Source organism: Periplaneta americana, chromosome 6 (assembly GCF_040183065.1).
Source record: "Periplaneta americana isolate PAMFEO1 chromosome 6, P.americana_PAMFEO1_priV1, whole genome shotgun sequence".
Lineage (NCBI taxonomy): Eukaryota > Metazoa > Arthropoda > Insecta > Blattodea > Blattidae > Periplaneta > Periplaneta americana.
The window spans coordinates 142,147,293-142,171,844 of record NC_091122.1 but is presented as its reverse complement, the minus strand read 5'-3'; the positions used below and the strand labels follow the sequence as shown (position 1 = coordinate 142,171,844).

The 24,552-nt window shown below is 33.8% G+C and overlaps 1 protein-coding gene and 1 long non-coding RNA gene across 3 annotated transcripts in view; one reads left to right on the top strand and one right to left on the bottom strand.

Annotated features, from left to right (window-relative positions):
• Positions 1-24,552, top strand: part of LOC138701862 (protein yellow-like) — a 118,836-nt gene that overhangs the window by 38,087 nt on the left and 56,197 nt on the right. The window contains exon 1 of one of the 2 annotated variants that reach the window (XM_069829192.1): positions 17,751-17,817. The exons of the other annotated variant lie outside the window; for it this stretch is intronic. The gene's annotated coding sequence lies outside the window, so the exon portion shown is untranslated. Of the gene's footprint in view, positions 1-17,750; positions 17,818-24,552 lie in introns of those variants that run through there. 2 annotated transcript variants of the gene reach the window in all.
• The window catches only part of LOC138701865 (uncharacterized), a 173,149-nt gene that overhangs the window by 108,789 nt on the left and 39,808 nt on the right, over positions 1-24,552 (bottom strand). The window contains exon 2 of the long non-coding RNA XR_011332711.1: positions 11,154-11,259. This is a non-coding gene — a long non-coding RNA (uncharacterized lncRNA). The remainder of the gene's footprint in view (positions 1-11,153; positions 11,260-24,552) is intronic.

Below are 24,552 nucleotides of genomic sequence, written 5' to 3'. Positions count from 1 at the left end.
TTTTTTCCTCGATAGACAAATAACGTGGGAATACCAGATCCTACGAAGAAACATTCATAAAAGGCACTATTGTACAAATTAAAATAATATATGCACTAAATCCAGAAAAAGTACATAATATGCAATATAAAAGTCAAGTATGTGCTATTAAGCCTAAAAATATTAAAAATATGCATTAGGACTATGCATGAATTTAGTCCCAAGAAAGGCTAAAACATGCATACGTGCATGGAAAAAATACGGTTATTTGGGATGAGTAAGTCCTAAAAAGAATATTTGCAAGGTTTGAGAAATGTAACGAGCTTATATAAAAACATGCATTTGCCTGAAAATTCGGGCTCTAGTTATCAAGTATAATTCTGTAAGTTTGAAGAAATTTTCTTTACAAAGTTTGCTCATTTTTATTTCCATACATATACTACTCCTAACATAGCTATAATATTTTCTTAATACTTATCTGAATACAACAGGTCCAAAGTTTAGACATGCAGAATCTGAAACATGGTTACAATTTTGGAGTGGGACAACAGGAGAAGCAGTCGCTCTCTCCATTTTTGGAATGAGTGTGTGTGTGTTTCATTTTTCCATATGAGTAACTCTAAGTTATGCGGTGCGATTTCATATTGACAAGAATTTTTAATGTTTTTTTAATAGGAATATACACATATGCACTATAATTTCTACAATCATCTATGCTCTTACTAATCATTTTCACAATAATTGTAGATTTAAGAAATTTATGTATCCGAAAGTGTATCTACATACAGAGGAGATTTTCATAATCCTCATTTTATAAGACAAAATTATCTACAATTTTTTTTAATACACCATCAATTCGAACGAAAATACAAGTAACTATTACACGGTATGCGAAATAAACATGCAGACTGCAGGCTGAACACTTCACATTGTTGGAATGTAAATGGAATGGAATTTAAATGAGGGGGGCACGGATGGCCCAGCACTGCGACCTGTTGAGATCTATTGCGCTAACCCTCGATATGGAATGAGTTGCGTGCCACAGATCCTCTACGCGCACCAACCCAACCACATGACTCCCTTAACGACCGGTCCCTACAGCTAACAGAAATCCATATACCATTCCTGCTTCGGCTACTTCCTCCAAGGCCCCCCCCCCCCTGTCGGTCCGAGGCGAAACTCCTCCCTCGAGTAGCTCCACCTCGGGTGCTCGTTGTAGAAGCCATCTAACGTCATTTAGCTACATTCCACGGAGGCCGGTCGAGAGAGCCAGTAGTTCCGGGAGGCCGCCTGTAGAGTGATCTGAAAAACCAGAAACGGGATGATGAGGAAAGGATGATGGGAGAGGGAAGGAAGTGGCGAAGATGAGTGGGGTTCCAATCGCCTAATAAAGTTACCTGATATTCATCCATAGGAGTGAGGGAAAAACCCCGGAAAAACCTCGCTCAGGCAACTCGTCCTGACCGGGAATCGAATTCGGAGTTAGACTCGCTAACCCCTCAGTCACAACGGTGGACCTTCACATTGTTACTTCATATTAAAGGTTTCTGTTTTGCATTATTTTAATTTTGTCCTTCTGTGACTCTCCTCACTTCGATTCCAGTCAGTTAATTCTCAGACCCTCGTGGAATACAATGTAAGTAAGTTTTCTCTTAGTGAGAAATACAGAAAACACGATAAAATGCAAGACGGATCCTTGAATAACTATTTGGTTAAAACAACAACACCTCTGATTGCAGAGAAGATTGTGAAAACAGGACTTTTTCGGTGCATTCAAGCACAGTAAATAGAAAACAATATAGCCCCTGTTTCCAAAAAATTTCCCTCTTTTCATTTTTTTGCTATCTACACTAATAACGGTTTTTGACTATGGCGATTAAATTTTGAATTACCTTATATTTTTCCTAACTTCCGCTGCTCATCATCCGCGCTATTTTCTTGTCGTCGAATATATTTCTTTTCCTTCAGAAAATACATTCTCTACATCGCCACTCAAGCAAGTGTGAAACCATTTCAACTCATCACGTCAGCAACAGTTGCATGGCCTAATAAAACAATACCAAGCTAATTACTGTAATATTTAATGAGACGAATTAATAAGCTGAAGCAAAGTTATAATTATGATTCAATCTTATATCTTTCGTTGCTAGAGTGGTAAAAAAATCTGTCGGCACATCAACTGATTTTCAAATGTAATATAAATAATTACAGATCCATGAACTTACTGTAATAACAAACATGACAATCCTGAGTTATTAAAATACGATCACTGTTCCATGCGAAGTATCATTTAATAACAGAAAAACATTATAATGTCAGGTTAAACTTTTTAACACTTCCTTGATTCACAGTGTAATTATTTCTACATGTAAAGAGCATCAATTTTAACCGAGATGCATGACCGTGAAAAAAAGGCATTACGTCATTCAGTCTGTTCAGTATAAATCACAAATGTAGCCGTCAAAGGAAAATCTAACTGGGACTTCAGCATTTAACAATGTGACTCAATTAAACCTTCCCCACCCCGAAAATAAATTTCGAAACTTTAATATAAAACCAACGTTTATAGTTTCTTGTTGTTTGGAAAATAAATTACTTGTAGATTTCTGTCTATTCACTCAAAGTCGTCTTAGTTTCATTATTAAAGAAATGTGCTAATGTACAGTATGTATTAACCTATATGGGTTTCAAAATGCATCCAGGTGGGTAGTTCGTCTCAACCATACACTTGGGAGAGGCGGATCAACATAATTAGGGCCAACACTGCGAATTATTGTAAATGGTCCATGATACAATATTAAGATCAAGAGGACAGTAGTTCACGATTCAAGTGCGGACGATGACGATAATATTAATCTCTAAATTAAATTATGTAAAGTACGGTAAAGTTCCCTAATTCCGTGATACCCCTAATTCCGTGATATGTTTTTTCACTGAATGTCATAGGATTAGGTGCCTTGCTAGGAAGTTTACCGATGTCTCAAAAGTAGGTGAAAATGCACTCTTTCAAGAAAGATGACTGGCACTATGGTCGAATGGCAAAGATTTGACTGACATTCCATTTTAAAAAAAGTATCACGGGATTAGGAATATCACGGAATTAGGTAACTTTATCCTATGTGACGACGATTTTGAGAAGTAGGGTGAGAATGAATTTGTTGATTGTGGTGAGAATTATGAAGAAACAACTCAAAAGGATAACTGGATAAAGTCTATTTATTGTTTTCTTTGGTTGCATGAAGGCAGTACCAATTACGAAAATAAGTTAAATGCCAGCCATGTGGTATTATCACTTAGTTAAAAGCAAGCTGAAATGCAAATATTTTTAAAATATCCTATTTAAATCTACCTCATTGTTAATCACATATAAAATACTCTATTTATGGGAGTTAATATTAAATTCATCATCTGATATTAAATAGGGCCCACAGAATTAAATGTTCAAATTAAATGATTAAGATTAATAAAATATTAAAAAATTGTACCTGGTCCATCTGTACGATATTATTTAATGCATTTCATCCACGGTGCTGTGGGACAGATAGACCAGTCATGTATCCTATTAAATAAATTTTGGGTGTTATGCTTTAGCTAATATTTGATTTCGTAATGTTGTCAATTTACTAAATGGCATTGTGTATATTAATTGTGTTACATGAGATATTTCCAAAACTTCGACTACCAAAAAAAAAAAAAAGAGGTCCATCTCTTCCGGACTTATCATACCGAAAAAAGTGAATTTGAAAAGTTCGTAGCCTGACACATAAATGACATTGAAAGCATGTCAACAATCCGCCACTGTTAGCGGCCATAATTTTCTGTTGATTACATTTTATGTAGTTTAATTTTGAAGTTAGTGCGTTGAACAGATTGGCAAAAATGGAAAAATATCGAGCTTCGTGCTGTCATTAAATATTTCGTAAAAAGGGAATGAGTCCAACAGAAATTAAACTAGACATGGATGTTACAGTGGGGGAATCCACTCCAGCGTTTTCGATTGTGAAAAAATGGGCGGCACTATTTAAACGTGGTCGAGAGTGTGTAGAAGACGACCCCCGCAGTGGACATCAGTAACAGCAACAAGTGAAGGAATCGTAGAAAAAATTCACGATGTGATGTTGAATGAACATCGACTGAAAGTGCGGAAAATTAGCGAGGTTATGCGTATTTCAACTGAACGGGTGCGCCACATCTTAGTCAATGTCTTGGGCATGTCCAAGGTCTCCGCAAGGTGGGTTTCACGTTTGATAACACCAGAACAAAAGCACGTCCGATGTAAAACTTCAATAGATTGTCTGGATCGATTCGAGAAAAAAATATGCCCGATAATTTGAGGTGGTTTGTGACCAATGGTGAAATCTGGAAGCACTACTACATACTAGAGACAAAACAGCAGCACAGTGATTCTCCGCTTCCAAAGAAAGCAAAAACTGTTAAATCGGCTGGGAAAGGCATGGCGTCCGTGTTCTGGGATTCTAAGAGGATAATCAAGATTGACTACCTAGCAAAGGGGAGAACAATAACCGGAGAATATTATTTAAATCTCCTGCAGAAACTGAAAGGGAAAATTCTCGAGAAGAGGCCGGTTATGGCCAAGAAGAAAGTGTTGTTTCATTACGACAATGTATCTGCTCACACGTCTAAAATCGCGTTGCTAAACTACACGAACTACGGTTCAAATTGTTGCCGCACTCGCCTTACTCACCAGATCTCGCACCCTCAGATTTCTTTCTTTTCCCAAAGCTTGGCTGGGAAGAAATTTTCGTTAACTGAAGAGATTATCGCAGCAACAGAAGGCTTATCGAGAAATCTGTTTACTAGGAGAGTACAGCAGCATTGCAGCATCAGTGGACCAAGTGTGTGAATCTCAGAGGGGATTGTGTTGAAAAATAAAGATTGTTTCAGAATAATCCTAGTTTAATTTCTATGTCAGGCTATGAACTTTTCAAACAACCCTCGTACGTTATGTTTTCCTACGTAAATATTATACGTTACTACATCGACTTGAATAATTTTTTATACCTTCAAGCACATTTCCATAAGCAGTACACTTTGCAGACCTTAAAATGTAAAGAAAGCATTAAAAGAAAATTAATGTTTCTATTACAAAGAGCATTAATGAGGCAATTTTGTTAGGTGTCTCCTCTTTAAACTATTATAAAACAATGACTTGAGAGTAAGACAAGTAAATACACGTCATTACCTTTCTTACACAGATGTAATAAAATGTCAGCATGGAAAATTGTAGATGGATGAGAATCACTTATAACTAACAACCGGACATTAATTTTGGATCGTTAAGTATTAACAGTGTCTAAGAAATGTTTTGTGCTAGTCCTTTTTAAGTGTTTACTACGTTTCATTTTTCGCATAGTCATTCTGTACCATTAGATTGACCTTAGAAGTTCATTATCATGACCAAGACTTGGAAATTCCCCTAATACTACACGTGACTGTAATTAAGGATGAAATATTCATCAATAGCAAAAGTAATACATAAATAAAATATTCCAATATCAACTTATTAACGTTTTATACAAATCTGTTTTCGCGCAGCTATTACACATCGGCTATTGACATAGCTCATATTTCGGCCATAATGTTCAATATATTTAATTTGTACCATCATCATGATCATCATCATTATCGTCATTCTCATCAACATCACCGTCAGGTCTTCTTTTTAAACCTCAGTGATAAGCTCAGACTTATATTGCAGTAAGTATTATTTCAGAGGTTTTTCCAGTTTTCTAAAACCTCTTAGATTGATGATAGCCTACCAATTCTGGCATTCCACGAGGGATCATTGTTTCTGTATGTGTCTTTTCCACGTTTTGGTATAGACCAGCCAAATTCCGATTACCAACGGCAGGAGTCCGAACTACTGAGCTCGTTGCATGTTTCTTGTTTGTAGAGATAGCAGCGACCTCATCTCCAATCGGTAATAAGAAGTTCGTGGGCCTATAACTGAACTGAACATTGTATGTGTGTGTAACTCATGTTTAAGTGTTGCCATGGTTGCACGGATCACTGACCGCTGGAATACGTAGTGAACAATGACAGACGCCATATGGAGCATGTAGTTGTAAGGATGGTCAGACAAAGCTTTTTATTTTGCTCTGGTTACTTTCAGTTACCTTTTGTTCTTGCAACATCCCGTACTTCTGTAATATTAAGTTCAGTAAAGTATATGTTACAACTTTCGTTCATTCCGTCGGTGATCCAACAGTGTACATTTTATAGTTTTCATAAAATTTGTTACAGGTGCTGTCTTTTTTAATCTTTCAGCTCCTTCCTTTAAGTCAAAATTAGTTGAGCAAAGTTTGCATAGACTTATCTATTTGAAGTAGTTTAAAAACTTCATTTATTACACTTGTCACGCTAATAAATTTTGAAGTTTCAATGATTCCGATTTTCTCATCAACGTACTATATACTAATATCTACAGTAAATAGTAATTATTTTCTTTGTCATCACCATCCCATCATCATTATCATAATACTCATCGGCATGACAGTACAGGAGTAGCGAACAGCTACCAACATGGTGTAGGGATAGAGAATGCTCAAGCGTGGGCTCAAATCCCACATGGAATAATCACCTGGTTAGAGTTTCAACTCTAATGTGAACGTCAGTTAATTCCATGGAAAATCCCCGACCTCATCTCACCAGAATAATAACATCTCACTATCAATAATAATATTGAAACTAGACAACCCTGTAGATGATAATTGTTCGTAAATAACTGATTTAAAAACCACCATCATTATTACCATAAAAATTACTTATACAAGAGAATCGGCATCTCTTTCTTAGTAGACAGATCTTTCTGATATCACATGATTTAACCAATAAAAATTTAGATAGTTCTTGGTAAAGATATACTGTAGATTTATAGAATTGTTAGTCTTTGCTATATCGTAATTTTGAATACACAGTTATTCTTAATACTTTATTAAGTTTTTTGAGAGAGACTGGATATGAAAAAAATGAACTGGACAGAATAATTGAATATATTTAATATAAATGTATAATTGTTTTACTATTTTATATGTTCCTTTTGATCAGTCACCGGCGCAATCTCGAAGTAACGAGCGTGACTCGAGAACCAAGGGTGCAATCGGTCGTGGGTTCAAAGCTTATTTGGGTAGATTACCTGGTTAGGCTTTTCCGGAGGTTTTCTCCAATTATTAGGTGATTGTCAGCCATGGCAAATCCCCGAATCATCTCGCCAAATAACATTTCGCTATACCAATCTTACCGACGACGCTAGATAACCGCGTCGCTGATACAGCATCGTTAAATAACCTGCTTTTTTGCGAAAACAACTATTGTATCATAGTGAATGTCTTCTTCTCTTTTTACACACAGCAATAAAATTAACACGGTAATAAATCAGTTACCGTATTTCTATTTTTGTTCGAAATGACAGACCACGAAGGATAGATTTATTATTGTTATAGCCACAACCACACTATTGCTATTATTATTTCTTCAGCTCTCATTTTAACTTCCGTCATTACAGACCACATTGTACAGATATATGATGATGAAACAATACAATTTAAAAATGGCAAAGAAAACTGAAGTAGGCCTATTTGTCGACAATATGCCCCATAATTCACTTTTCAGCTCACATTTTACTACATCTGTCGTATTAACAGTAGACTTCGCACATCTAACTTCCATTCACTATATTTTCCTTCTTAATGCCTGATATTAATCTAGATTATAGGCTAACCAATAAGTGTAGAAAATCGAAACTAATATGCGGTCATGCTTGTGTAAGTGTTAAAGAAACATTGCTATTTTACTACGCTACACTCGTATATAATTTACTTGTTAATTCAGACGTGACCATCATTTTTCGCTTTTGTCGTACATATACATGTTTAATTTTAAAAATGTCTGAGAAGTGTGAGTATATTATATTTGGAATGCAATCTGACAGTTGTTAAGTGAAAAACATTTGTTCTGTATCACAGTGTTCGTAGACAATTTCTTAGAAATGAGGCAAACAGGAGAACAGAAGAAAAATGTTCAATTTAGTACCATTATGTGACGTAATATCCCATAAACTTTAATGATTGGTAGTTCAGCAACAACTTAGTAATACTCATTGTATAAAATTAATTATGGTCTTGATGACGTCAGTGTAATATTCCTTCCGACGCGCGACGCAATACTCCTTACTCAGAGAATATTTCCGGAAGAATAGAAGAACCTGCTAGGATTTTATGTGTGTAACTTCTTGGATAAATATATATTATATTGTATATACATTTTTTAGGTCAGAATTTATAACATCACCGCTTTCTTTATCGTTCTAGTCTGTTATTCTCATTGTCTCCGCAATTCGTTCTCCATGTCATTTTCTTGTAATGTTTAATGTAAAGTTCGGAGTAATAATAGCAATGTTTATTACATTTTTTCTGCATATGGAAAAAATATGGACATAATGAACGGTATTTCAGATTTACACGATAATTTAATTTTTATAAATTCTTTCTGATTTGTAACCTTGTGTGAAAATTTTATTTCCTTACAGTTTCGAACCTATCTACAGGTAGTATCGTTGGAGAACTGGAGAAATCCCTATTGTTTGATTTCTTATGCTTTACAGACCATTTGGATCAGATCCTGTTGGATACATGAAATTTCTACAAGAATTTACAAACTGCAACAACTCCATATACATCTTTGTTCTGGAGCTAAGATCATTGATAATAGTTTACTTATACAAATATGAAAATAATATTGGAAGGGAATCTTACCAAAATCTTTTCTTTTATTTTTAATTTGGTTATTAAACGACGCTGTATCAACCAGTAGATTAGTGTCGATTAAATTGTTGATAGGAAGATGAACATTGGCGAGATGAGGCCGAGAATTCGCCATGTGATTACCTGACACTTACCTTACAGTTGGGAAACCCTAGGAAAAAAATCCTGCCATATAATCAGACCAAGCTGGAACTGAATTGAGACCCGATAAGTAGACAAATGCGCTACCGTCTGGGCTACGCCGGTGCCTATCAATATCTGAAGTCTGTTCGTTTTAATACCTGAACCCCGTCTTTATACTTCACTTGTGGTATAGAACTTCGCTGTTACAACAACTGAATAGACAGAAATATAACTAATATTTCGATTACATTTTAAAGAAGAGCTGCAAAAATAAATATTAACGTAAATATATAATCGCGGATTATATATAAGTAATAATAATCATCATTATAATAACAATAATACTGGACGCGACAGTCCACCAGCCGACTGCTGGCCTCACGTCCAAATGTCTCAGAAGAGGATATATATATATATATATATATATATATATATATATATATATATAGAGAGAGAGAGAGAGAGAGAGAGAGAGTCGTTTTCGAGATCCAGTAGTTACGTAAAATAAATTACCGCTGCATGTATGTATTTTGTGAAATACTGGTGTAATGCCAAGAAAGGATACATGGTACGTGACAAGGAAAAGCAAGAACACAACACAACTGCGTCATTATAGGCGAGGTATCAGTGCCAGATGTGACGTTTGCATTAATATAAACCATAAAATCACTTACAGGGAAATACAAAACATCTTGTTCATACCATATTAAAAAGAATATGGTTGCATTACATAGTTACTTCAGATGCTTCCATGAAACAAGTTCAACATAGACATAGACATTGCAACTTCAGCTGACTTTGTAATATTTTTATGAAGTTAGTAATGTGACTGGATCATACTTTCTTGTAATTCTAAACATGCTATAGTCCATAATGGGAATTTTATATATATTTAGACTATAACACATTTTTCTTACTTACTTACTTACTTACTGGCTTTTAAGGAACCCATAGGTTCTTTGCCGCCCTCACATAAGCCCGCCATTGGTCCCTATCCTGAGCAAGATTAATCCAGTCTCTACCATCACATCCTACCTTCCTCAATCCATTTTAATATTATCTTCCCATCTACGTCTCGGCCTCCCCAAAGGTCTTTTTCCCTCCGGTCTCACAACATTTTTCTACATTTAATAAAATAACTTAAACCTTGCAAAAGTAATGAATAGGTACTGAATTGTAGCAATAACACGTTTCTACTTAGGCTATACCTTCAAAATATTAAACGAATGTTTTTCATTCTCACTAAAATGTTTCGTATAAGGTAATCATTCATTAAAAAGGTATGTTTTGATTACATATAATACTGCAATAATAATAATAATAATAATAATAATAATAATAATAATAATAATAATAATCCGAGACACGATAGCCCACGAAGGACCATGACCGACCACCCGGCTGCTGGCCTCACGTCAACAGAGGTGGACGATCAACCAACAATAATGGAGCTATCGTGTGGTTAGCACGATGACCTCCCTAGCTATTATAGATGGCCTTCGTAACCGGATTTCGTTACCTATCCTAGCTTCTCAAGTGCATCACGATGCTGGATGGGCACCGATCTCATACACTGGCCGAAATTTCACGAGAAAATTTCTTCCCCCATGAGGACTCGAACCAGCGCGCATTCCGCAACACGAGTCCTAGGCAGGATGCCTTAGACCACAACGCCACGGCGCGGGACATAACATTGCTATACCAGGGTTGAGTTTATGAAACCTCCTATGTGGCAGTACACAACATAATTTTTCAGGAGGAAAAGAAAATTAATTAAAAATCAATGGCCTTACATAAGAATATGAAGTAATTCGATAGGAAACGTTGATGAATATGAAATAATTCGATAAAAAAACGACGATATGTTGAGTCACACAAGGAAACCAGAACTAACTGTATCAATTCCGGAACTCACAGGCATCCTTGCAACAATCTGCAACTTACAATTAGTAGAAAGTGATTGGCTCACTAAAACGTTATCGGCCCTGTGACGCAACTGATAACGCGTCTGACTTTGGATCACAAGAAAAGGGAACTACTTGTCAGTCACGCATGTTTTTATGTCTGTCTGTCTGTGTATGTACTTATGTATGTATGTATGTATGTATGTATGTATGTATGTATGTATGTATGTATGTATGTATGTATGTACGTACGTACGTATGTATGTATGTATGTATGTACGTACGTATATATGTATGTATGTTGTATGTATGTATGTATGTATGAATACATAAAATTGTGTGAAAATAAATAAATTTGACTTACCTTACTGTCAAAGCCTTCGGGTACATCGAATAGAAATTGTTTGCTGGTGCTCGTTGAAAAAGGACCATCGATTTTTATCTTTCTGCTGGACAATTTTCTTTCATTCCTGAAACAAAATAATATAGTCTTTGAACTCTATTAATTAGATTGAAGACCAGATAAATATATTTAATTATATTGTCAAAAATAAATGCCTCTTAAAATACAAATATCTTATTACTGAATACTTACTGAAAATTATTTGACAGTTAACTTAACATATATAAAAAAGTATGTGAATATATGACGATGTAAACCATTTCATGAATCTAAGTGTAAGCCTATGATTTAATTAAGGACGCTGCCCCTAATGAACTATGTATGGGTCAATATTTTTTTTAGTTATTGCTGTTTTAAAATGAATTCTATTTAGGTTAATATTAACACTTTTTCCCAAGTTAGAACTTTAAGAGAAAATCGACCTGTATAGCTCATCATTTTTTGTAGATAAATATGCAATATTAAATGGTATATAGACTATTTGCTCACTATAGCCTACATTTTAACCGTTAACTAATAGCAATGACATTTTGTGTGAAAATGTAGCAAGTATATGAGACCAACGTTATTTACAATTCGTTCTGATTTATTTATAGAGTAATAATATAAAAGTTTGCCATAAAATTAAATGAAAAGGCAAGCTCGATCAATATCCTCACATCACAGCCAGTAGCACATCTATTTCGTGTCCAAACATTATGTTCTTCTTTAGAAAAAAAAATAATTTACCGAACAATATATGAAATCAGAGCCCATCAGGTGAGCACGAAGTAAGTTATTTCTTATTCAAATCACTCTTCTCCATTGATGACCTGTTTTTACGAATATATTAACAACTGTATCATGGATATTATGCTAATAGGTAAATGATTAATTCTTATATGGAATGAGAAACAAACGTTCTTTGTTTATACATGGCGCTCCAAATCCTATCAAAAGCAAATTTTCTATATCAGGAAGAAAGAACCGCAATATTTACAATCAACAAATATACCTTTATTATAAAAAAAAACATGGGTTTTTAGTTACTAATATTAACAAGGATAAGTCAGGCATGCCCATAGGTTTTGCACTCACGATGTTTCCAATATGCAGTGTGTGGCAAAGATGTGGTTTGATAGAAGGAATATAAAATAACACTACGTACGTACAACAATTGACAACACTTATTTTAAAATAAATAAGTATATATCTTTCTTATAGGATAAATGTTGGTAATATTGTGATAATTCTTTCTGAGAATTTATTACAATTTTACTGAGCGAGAAGAAGCTATCATAGCTATGATAGCTATGCAAGTCTGTGAACACTAATTAAATTTTCTGACAAATTGTAAATAGATTCGGTCTATACTGCTTTTTCCTGACTTTCTATTATATAAGAAATAGAAAAAAGTCTGACTTTTTATGTGACTTATTAACAACCGACCGTAATCTATTTATTAACAATTATATTTCATATGCATTAATTCTAGTTGAATTCATTCGTATATTTTCAAACCAAACATTGTTGCAACACTTCATACAAAATAAGAGAAGGTAAACATTTTGAAAAACCACTACTTCTATATTGTGGGAGCTGAGAACAGGAGTTTTGTGAAAATATCGAAGTAGACTTTTTGTACTTTCACAATGCTACTATGTAATTATACTATTGTAATTTGTAATTTATAAAAATTTACTTGAAGGAAACTCAATTTTACTCATCACGTAATACAATTTTGGAAATTAATTTTCACGCTTCCTGGATAAAATTAAAAATTCGTTTAAGAGGAGGAGGAACAGTGAATGAATACAGAAAGGTATGTTAAACCTCTAATTTTTCGGCACTAAAAATCCTCGAAATCCATTTCTGATGTAAGTATGGATTTATAATACTTAATTTAAATTAATTTAATAGGAACTAAAACGAAGGTTAATATATTCAGAACGTTTACCTCAAAGCATACGTTGAACATGCACTGCTAATTGTCTTTTGTAACTTATACAAATTCATGAGTCAGAATTTTATACAAGGGTAAATAGAGTGAAATGAATAAATCAATGATCAGATAGGGACAGATCTCTTCCTGTTTCCTGGATCTATCTACAGTGATAAAATGAATCACATTATTGTTGTATTTAATTAAGCTCCCGCCAAAAGCGTAAGTGAATAATTATGCTCCGTATCCCCAGCATGAAGTGAATTATCTCATCTTGATTATAATCAGTAACGATCTTTCAAGGATATAAGCCACTGTTGACCTGTTCCGGTCTCAGAATTAATCCGTCAATTTCTTCATTGGTTGACTTGTTCTATTCTTCTCTTTGGAGTAGGCCTATATTTCATGATTAATTTTGGAAATCTTGATCTGAATATTAGATTTATATGTTCAGTTCAAGTCATTTTATATATTGCTATTTTTTTTTCGAAAATAGGAGAAATGTTTTGAAATTTGACCTACTGTATCTTGATGTTTTTCGCATAAATTAACCCATTCAGAGAAAATGTTTCATTATTGACAAGCCTAAAAGAATTATGGAAGTATCATACACTTAACAGAACAGAATAAAAGCATAAGCATAATTTGTTGGAAGAAGTTGGTGAAGAAAGAATAATACTGGCTGAGAAGAAACTGCCACTGAAGGATGCACTGGAAGAATAGTGAACGGGAGAAGAGTATGAGGCAGAAGAAGATATTAAATAATAGACAATATTGAGATATATGAATAATATGCGGAGGCTAAGAGGAAAATAGGAAAGACTGAAGAATTCTGGGTTTGTAGTGAAGGAACCATTGGGCGGAACACTATAAATGAATTAATTTGTGTATAATTTTAATTATAGGTACAAAAGAAAAATCTTAAAAGAAGGACAATTTACCTAAGCACTTGATATAGACAAGACTCACAGCCAATATCGCTTTATAATAAAGAGAATTTCGAGAAATCATATTTATATAGCTTAAGTTGTTATTATGAATAACACATACTATAATACCATTTGAACATGGTAAGTTTTATCGAGTTTATTTACATATTGTAATAAAATTCAGCTTTCACGGTTTAACTTCAGTGAATATTATTTGTTTCTGTCTTGTTGCGGAATGAATTACATTTTATATCGTAACGTTGAAAAGTAACAATTATTCCGATCGTGCTGTAGATTCAGCGTTGATGCTGCATGGAAGTCACGCCCGTATCTTCGAATCCCGCCCTGGGCATAAACATTTGCGTGTTGTCGATATAATAGCTTGTATTGTCTTAAGTGAAGGTCTATCATCAGGCTAACACCACGTCACGGGGATTCCACAGTGCCCTCATCTGCTTAGGGCGAGAAAAGGTTCAAATATAGGGGCTGAGAAAGCTCCAACATGAGACAATGCACAGTATTACCATACTGCCAACGATGACGATGGAGTTATTCTTTCAAAAATAACAAAAAAGAAACAATGAAATAATATAAACATCAGGGTGTAAGTCGATATTTTTATCTTTTCTTTATATGGCTTCCAAATACAAATAATTTATATGAAACCGAGCGAGTTGGCGTAGACGATAGCATTTGTGACTCGTATTCGGGAGATCCCGGGTTCAAACTCCGTGGCCGGCCAATCTGACTCGGGGGTTTTCATGGTTTCCCTCAGACACAAAGGCAAATGCCGGATTTGAAATTACATATCATGATTCATCACCATCTCACTCACTAATATCATAAACACTAATCAAAATCTGAAATCAGTTACATGAACACAAGCCATCTACAACACAATAGAAACAGGAACTCAACAATAGTGACAACGGCCTACTGGTATGCGCACACAACCTAACACGCGATATTACCACAGATGTTAAAGCGTGTATTAATAAACTTAACAAAAGAAATGTTGTATGGAAACCTACAAAAGCTTATGATATTGGAGCTTAATAGGCCTAACTTTTATGCTTTAACGGATATTAACACACCTATTGATTGTCCTGATCATAAGTGTGTGTGTATGTGTGTGTGTGTGCAGAAGAAAATTCTTCCGTCAGTACGCATACACGCTGTGAGCAGTTCATTAAGTAAACACTGGGAGGTAAGGATGATTTGATTAAGTGACCTTACGGGAAGCCATTCAGCCCCAGACATAGCGTTGAAATATGGACAAATTTCTAACGGTCACCAGATAATCGACCGTGATGTCATATAGATAGTTCCCGACAAGCTGGTCGTCTCCACTTGGCATCAGCGAATCTCGTACATCTTATAACGTTATAACATTGTTTGAAAATATATGAAATGAAGAAATAATAGAGCGATATAGAGAGTGTTGACTGAAAAAAATCTGTAGTGATAGGGGAAATAGGAAAATCCTGAGAAAACCTCATTCTCCGATTTTTTACCACATGTACAGATGAGGAGACGAGATCTGGCATGCGAGCTGTGATAGAGGAAAGAATGAGCTATCAGAAAGAGAGTTTGTTTCATGATGGTTAATATTATACGAAATGACCAACCCGGAAGTTCATCTCACAAGCAAACGTTCTGATAGGGACAGATAAAAGAGCTAAAATTTTTTCTTCCACCATGTTAATAATGTCAAAAGAAGTGCTTATACAAATTTTGGCTACTCGACCGCAATTATGAGAGCCGTAAAAAAATAAGTTCGCCAGGGGCCGTTAACAGAAAATAAACACAATTTCATTGTACAAATTTATTGAAACAGATACAGCAATTGTTGAGCTATTTTTCAACATATTTTCCATCGGAATTGAGACATTTCTCATATTATGGAATAGACAGAGAGAGGTGCAGACGCAGTCAAACGCTGGTTCCGATCTGAGGCGGCTGACTTGTACGACACAAAAATTGATCTCATGGTATGACAAATGGCTCAATTCCAGTGGGGAATATGTTGACAAATAGCGCAACAATTCCTGTATCTGTTTCAATAAATATTTCCATGCAATTGTGCTTTTTTCTATAAACGGCCCCAATGAAAATCACTTTCTGGACGGCCTCGTAATTGCGGTCGAGTGGCCAAAATTTGTATAAGCACTTCTTTTAACATTATTAACACGGTGGAAGAAAAAATTTTAACTTTTTTATCTGCCCCCATCAGAACGTTTGTCTGTCAGACTAAAACTTATATTCCCCCTCCCTACCCATTGGTGATAAAGCCACGGCACATGATAAGGTCACAGGACAGGTCTTGCCTCCTCTAATGTACACTCAAGTTAAGGCGGGGATCGAATAAAAGTTCGTAAAAAGATACGCCCGCATCATAGTCATACAGAATGTATTTTAATTGAAAGTATTTCATTTACGTACCATAGTGATTGATTTACAAAAAAAAAAAAAAAAAAAAAAAAAAATGGATACCACAGTTCTGTTATTCTCATGAAAGTAATTTCCAAAACCGAAATCATGTATTATTATGGTTCATTATATTGTATATACAGTATTTAATGTCATCAAAATTATGTACAATTTGTGTGTCATTGTTATTGGTGGTCTTGTTACATTTATGTTTTCCAAGAAACCACCCTTAATTACATTTTACTATTAATAACTATTACTATATACTCCATACTATGTACAATCATTCTAGTTATTTCTTAACAACACCTCTTTCCCTTTAATTAATATTTATTATATACTTACATGTGTTTATAACTTAGTTCTAATTCTTTCTTTACTATATACAAACATTTTCCGAGTTTCTTCAATTTTCTTCCGTTTACAGAGCTACACAATTTCCTATATGCTATTCTATCCACATTTAGGTTTAGTAATGCCTCCTGAATATAAATTTTTCTTGTTCTTTCATTTTCTGGACAAGATAGTAGAATGTGTAACTTGTCTTCTTTTTTTATTACATAATGGACATATAGGCCTATCTTTTCCAACGTCTCTTCTTTTATTTTTTAACCTCCAAATTCCCAATCTTCACCACGCTAGTCCCACCCTTTCTTCCCTGTTGTTAACTTTCGTATATTCTTCCTGTTCCCATATGATTTTCATTTCTTTCTAATTTATTAATGATTTTAAACCATTTAAATTGCGAAACATTTTCTGTGTCACTATCTCTTTACTCCTCTCCATTATAATTTTACCCACCGAATTTATATTAATTTTACCAATTTCTCTCCATAACCAATTTAGTCATAAACTGCTTAATTATGATCCATTATAAAAAGAGTTACTTTTCATTAACTTAGATTTTATAATTCTTTTGACTGTAACAGTAAAGAAAACTTTGAAAGTTAAGAAACAACGTTATTAAAATATCATCTTAAAATGTTTAACAATCAGTAAGAACAACGAACATTATTTTTGAGAGCCGAATCATATATAATTTTACTCTCTTAGCCTAGGTGTTAACAACAGTGTTCAAGTCATTAAACCGAACTTGGCAGGTTATTTCACCCAAGTAAATGGGAAAAGCCAAATTTGTAATTCCGAGAAGTGAGAAACAGAGATTACATCAATATCAACATAACAATGCGTGCAGAAATCAGCGTACAATGAATAGTCACCCGCCCTCGCATCTTCGACATGCGCGAAGTTTTATATAAGGTTGCCCAACTCCCATTCCGCTCAGTGAATACGCAGCGATTATCCAGACAGCAGCTCTGAGGTCCGGACATCCTTCAGCTGAGAGGTACGTGTCACATCAGATCCGAGTATGTGTTATGTTCTGGTCAGCACTGGTGCTTCATTAATACATTACAGCTTCCATAAAACACAATCATTAGTGTGAAATAAAGAATTTTTTGTTGTTGATGAACTTAGAAGAAAACAGGCAGGCGATTACCTTGATATGAAGACATATGAAATTTTTCCAGCTGCCGTGAATTAGCCTTTCTCCAATTTGATAGGCCTAATAATTACTTTAATTAATATTTAATATACTCATCAGAATATTACCCATAAATGGTTTCTATTATTTAACATAAATATGCGCGTTATTTTCCAGCATTAATCTCATTAATCTCACTGTTACAAAAATTAAATTTAATATGGAAACGTAAGCTACTCTCAAAACACTTGACTATGTAACTCAAACTGGAATTTAACACCTGTCGTGTCGGGCTGCGTAGAGCAGTCGATAGAGCGCAGGCTTTCTGTGCTCGAGGTTGCGAGTTCGATCCCGGCCCAGGTCGATGGCATTTAATCCTTAAATTCACAAAGTATCCTATAGGATACAACAGGTTAATAGGCTATATCATGCTATAATTTTAAAAGAACAATAGACAACATTGATAGGAAAATTAAATTTAATCAAAATTTCACAATATTGTACAACATATAAAATATGGACATTGCGATAGTTGTTTTCTTTACAGTCCGACACGGTTTAATAAACTAGCGTGAGAAATGAAATTTTACCAATTTAAAGATTAATGGCCAGTACTCAAATTGGAATTTAACACCTGTCGTGTCGGGCTGCGTAGTGCAGTCGGCACAGCGCAGGCCTTCTATGCTCGAGGTTGCGAGTTCGATCCCAGCCCAGGTCGATGGCATTTAACCCTTAAATTCACAAAGTATTCTATAGGATACGTCAGGTTAATAAGCTGTATGCTATAATTTTAATAGAACAATAGAAAAAATTGATAAGAAAATTAAGTTCAATCAAAATTTCACAATACTACAATATTGCACAACATATAAAATATAGACACTGCGATAGTTGTTTTCTTTACAGTCCGACACGGTTTAATAAACTAGTGTGAGAAATGAAATTTTGCCAATTTAAGGATTAATGGCCAGTTTCTCCACATGTTTAATTTGGCTTAACTAGTGTTAAGTTAACAGCCTGTTTATTTTTAACATTTTTTAATGTATTTTCCATTTCTTCAACATCATTTTGTTTGAAACAACCAACACTTAACTATAACAGTCGTTAACACTATTTTAACCATTCAATAGCAGTTGATAATGATTTTGCACATGTAAGGGAATTTTTATTGGCTGATATTATTCTTTAAATTCTGTATTGTAGAGTAAGTCATGAAACATGCATAAAATCATAACCTGGTGCAGCCGGCCATGATCGATAAAGACGAAGACAAATGAAAGTTGTAGGTGATTACTATTTAATAATATTACAAAGTAAGGTTATAGTACTAATGCTAATAATAATTATATGACTTCTCAAAGAAGCAATTTTTGCTGAAACCTTTTTAATATAATACTCACTGTGTATTTTGAAATACTATTGATATTGGCTATACTATTGATATTGGTTAGTTGAAAAGAGCCAGTATCGTAGAATTAAGAGTAAATGGTTGATGCTGAATTAGAGTAAGTGGTCTATTTCTGTTTGTAGGATATTCAAGTCTGGTTCAAATTTCTTGCAAAATTTTGAGGCCTATTTATTTTGAAAATCTATATTGTCACAAATTGAGTATCATGCATAGTATATAAACCACCATTCCTAGTTACCTGATCTGGTTGAGATTCCACATTTTCTGAATATTTAATATATAATAGCTCAGTATCAAAATAAACAGCCAGTATGATAATCAGTTTACTTTTGAAGATTATCTTCCCTATATTAGCTTTTCAGTGTCTTTTAAATGTCATGTTATCAGTCATTCATGATACATTCCTTAAAGAGAGACATAAAATATTATTTTCACAGCTGTGGTGTCATCTGCCATATTTAACTGTCTATCAAATGAGTTAACTGCTTAAAATCCTACATTTAAAGTTAACAAACACATAACAATCTGTTAAGCCAAACTAGTGTTGAAGACATGAAAAAACTATATTTAACAAACTGTTTAGAGTTTAACATTCGTTAAATGTTCTAACAGTACTTGGGGGAAACAGGCCATAAGTGTGCTTATAAGCGACAGGCTCATGTCAGTAGATTTACTGGCATGAAAAGAATTCCTGCGGAACAAAATTTCGGCACACCGGCGACGCTGACATAACCTCGGCAATTGCGAGCGTCGTTAAATAAACCATAATTTAATTTAATACTTGTCGTATACAATTATTTCAATCTACGTATTTAATATTCTCCCATTAACTATATAATTATTTAATGTCTACTTCTTATTCCTTTTTCCCTGATAAGGTAGAGCTGGTTAGTCCTCGTTTTTACTCTCTTTGTACAAACACCGTCTCTTGGTTTATAGCAGCTTATCTTAAAATAGTCTAATGGACGTATAGTCTTCATATACAATATCTATAAGTTAATTTATCGGGAATTATGCACATTAAATATAGTCTAATAATAATATTTGGTACAAAATTAACGGTTCTTTATTTCAAAGCATGAAATGATTTAATTGAAATTGGCTTTAACGATTTTTTTAAATGTCATGCTTCTTACATAAGACGAACAGATAAGTGGAATCAGTTAGGCAGTATGTTCCCAATTCCTATGTTTCTGAGAAATTAATTATTATATACAACATTATTTTTGGATGGTGAGGGAATCCTTAGCCTCAATCTCGCCATACTAGGTAATCAGGGATAGTGAAGAGCGTCTCACTTTGCATTCCTTGCCGTTAACAAATTTCTTACGTATGGGTGGACCAATGAAGTAAGGTCTAATGTATTTTAACACATATTATAGTACTCCTAAATGCCGATATTGTAAAATAGAAAATTAATATTATAAATTAGTTCAATAAACGTAAAGCTGCTTTATGTAAATGTGCAACACATTATTATAATGTATAACTTATCAATTAATTCAAGTCAAATATATGTTACTTTACAGATTACAAAGAATAACGTGTATGTTAAGTCCAAAAATGAAAGACCACATTTTTATTTGAGAGCATTTACGAGTAAAATGATTTCATTAATGAATAAAAATTGAAGAAAATAAATTATAAGCAGTAATGTTATTTACAGCAAGACACAGAAACTGAATTGTGAAATGTGTAAAAAGTATAATGATAAAATATATTGCGTTAACTTGGAGACACTAATTTTCAATTTACAACGAAATATAACTGGCAATAAATTCGTATACTGTACAAAAATGTACCAGAAGAAAACACATTTTAACACCAAATGCTCACAATTATTTATCGTTGAGGAAATAATAAGAGGAATTAACTTATTGAAAAAAATGTCTAATGTGAAAAATTCGGCGTTACTTCTCACTCAATATCAATAATCCGTGAAATTCATATTTCTTGTAGACTGTTCTTTCGGCGGTAAAGAAATTTGCCGAAAGAAAAATTGCATGTGTGTCACCAAAAATAAGTTATTTTATTCTGATTGTTCTAAAGTACAAGAAACCAATAGCCTATAATACCAGCTCCAGAACTATGCGAAGTTTTGATAGAGTAGTTTTCAACGATAATAATTCTTAGAGAATATTTCTTCGAAAGACACCAAATTTCTCGACGAAATTATTGAATAAAGCGCTAAAATAATTTTCATTGTTCAATAAATGCATTTAATTAATCGCATCAAAGCACAGTCTTAAAATGTGTTCGTTTCTCATTAAACAAATTGTAAAAAATATGAAAAGAGTAACGCTGTATTATTATTTCGCATGATTGTTAATTTTAACAGTACTAATGAATTTACGAAGCATTATATTTATACATAACAAACATAATGTTTATTATATTTTATGCTCGACCATGCCGAAATGTAGTAATTATATACCTGGTAGCAGCCCTTTAATGGACCTCATTAAAGTACACCTTTTAATTAAAGTTCAGGTGTTCCACCAATCAGAAAATATCATTGTAGCAATATGAAAACGCAAGTATCGATTATTCTCGGATATGCAATCGAAAGACAACTAGCGCGAGATTAGACAATATTAAACTCAGTCGAAAAAAACAACACACAAATTAACATCAATTCACCGTCATGTTCCAGCCTTTCACAAAGCACATTCCCGCAAATTCATTTCACCAATTGCCGGAAAAAGTCAATATGGTCGAGCATAAAAAGTCGTATGAAACTTGACTATAGGCCTAATGGTAATTAAGACGCTCGTATGAAAATTATGAAACGTGCGCAAGCGAGTTTCATAAACATACTCGCGTCTTAATTACTACCGTTATAGGCTCGTTGCACAATGTACTATTAATGTGATTCATCTGCTTCTATATTATATTATAATCTACAATTACAGATAAAATAAATCAGAGAAGTTTTCAAGGACACTTAAGAGATTACAAAATGTTACAACACTCTTTTAAGTATTCGATTATTTACGTTGCGTCTCTGTTTAATATGGAAACAGTACTAAAAGAACAAAACACTATTGTGATGAGAGGAAACACAGTAATTTCGGACTCAGCGTTCTCACAATGGGAAAACTGGGGATTTGTTTCATTTTAAGTGAACCATGAAACTGTACTGTACCTGCGTACGTCGGGCAATTCCGAGCTGCGTCATTGCCACTGAGATGAACATTTCTGTTACGCAGTCAAAGGTCATGGTGAACATGTTTCCCTAATTATTGTTACTGGTTTCTTCAAAGTCATCTGATGTTAAATTTTGCAGTCATTGCCAGCGAGGGAATCTTTATAAAATTTAGATGAATTACTGTTGCCATTTATGCTCTTTTCATCACTGTGAAGATTAATTATTGTTAGGCCTACTTGTGGATGTAGGATTACATCAGACGTAAAAAGTCATTCTTCCAAATAAAACTTGTTTATGTATGATTTTATTTCAAATCCTCTTGCGTAATGAAAAGTAATGCTAATGCACAGATGATATCTTTGGTTCTGAAAATGTTTTAGTGAATTCATTACATAATTCATTCATAATTTCTCCTTGAGTTACACATAACGTATATTATTAATAAATACAATCTCAATGCTATGAGTTTCCCCTATGAATATTTCACTTTTTGTATTAATCACTATTATCAACAAAAAAAAGGAAGAATATTACGAAGATGAAAAAAAAAAACTTTGTCATATGTTTCACACTTTTCGCAACAGTTCAGTTCTTTTATGATTTTGCGAGTGACAATTTATCACTTACTGTTTACTTTCTATAACTATTATTCAAAAGACACACAATTCTACTTCCGTTTTCTGGATTTCACACTAAATTAATTCTGTATTATCCCTAAGTAAGACAATTGATTTTATTTACAAATTGTATAGGGCTTAAATGTATTTAATTAAATTTGTACTAATTAACATAAAATAGTTACATTTGTATTGCATTCATATAATGTAATACTATTTTTATTTAATAAAATGTGCATTTAAAATTATATAGATTTAAAATATGGTGTTACTCGTTTATACGGAGACTCAAAGCATAGGTCTTGCTTTTCATTTCACTATTTTAAAACGTTACAAAATTATATAGGCGTTAAAATATGATGTTACTCGTTTATAAGGAGACTCAAAGCATAGGTCTTGCTTTGCATTTCACTATTTCAGAATGTTACAAAATTATATAGATGTTAAAATATGGTGTTACTCGTTTATAAGGAACAGGAACATAGTTCGTCCAATTAGGATAAATCGCTCTAGACAGACAGACAGATGGAATGTCCAACGCCATTTTCGGTTTTAGGGATACTGAAAATGTACTAATTTATTTCCGCTTAAAACACAAAATCAATTTTTGCAGAATCACAATACTTTCTATTTGTTCATATAATGTGGACGTAGAAGCGCAATTTACATTACAATACAACCAAATATGGAAGATTATGAATATGGACAAGGAGGTATGCATAAAAACAGTAGCCGAAGGATATCCTTGCAATTGATGTCAGGTCCTGGAACACCACGCAAGGCAAAAATAGTTAGAAGTAACGTGCTCTACAGTAAGACGCGTCTTCATAACGTTCTTTCTGCCACTAACGACTCTGAGTAAGGGATTTAATCTTAAATCGATTGTCGGAGTACCTGAACACTGCAAGACACCGCCCATTCTACAAATGTTATTATCTACTCCTGTTGTCTCGTGGTCGTCCATGCGTAAAGGAATAAATTTAAACGGAAATGAAAACGTTATGTGCACTGAGAAATGCAATAAACAGAACTTTCTTTGGCACAGATTGAAGCACTAATTAAGAACACAGTACTATTCATAGTTATAATGCATTTATATTTGACCAAGAATAAGATTAATATGATTTTACTTAGGTTGATTTCGATTCAGACATTTTCATGAGGGGAAAAATGTTAACAATAACTTTGTATTTGAAGTGTTTTAAGTGCTCAAGACGATGTTATTCCATGCTGAATGGTTAAGAAACATTCTTTGCATAAGCACATGTGACTTCAGGAAGTTTAAGTTGGACCTGAGTATTCCAGACCCAATTGTACCGAATGTCTAAAATATTTCCATGAGTTTACGACTTCGTAGAAGACTTCAGAACCTCTGCAACATGCTAACAACCTCATTTTACTTTCTCATTATAGAAGATATATAA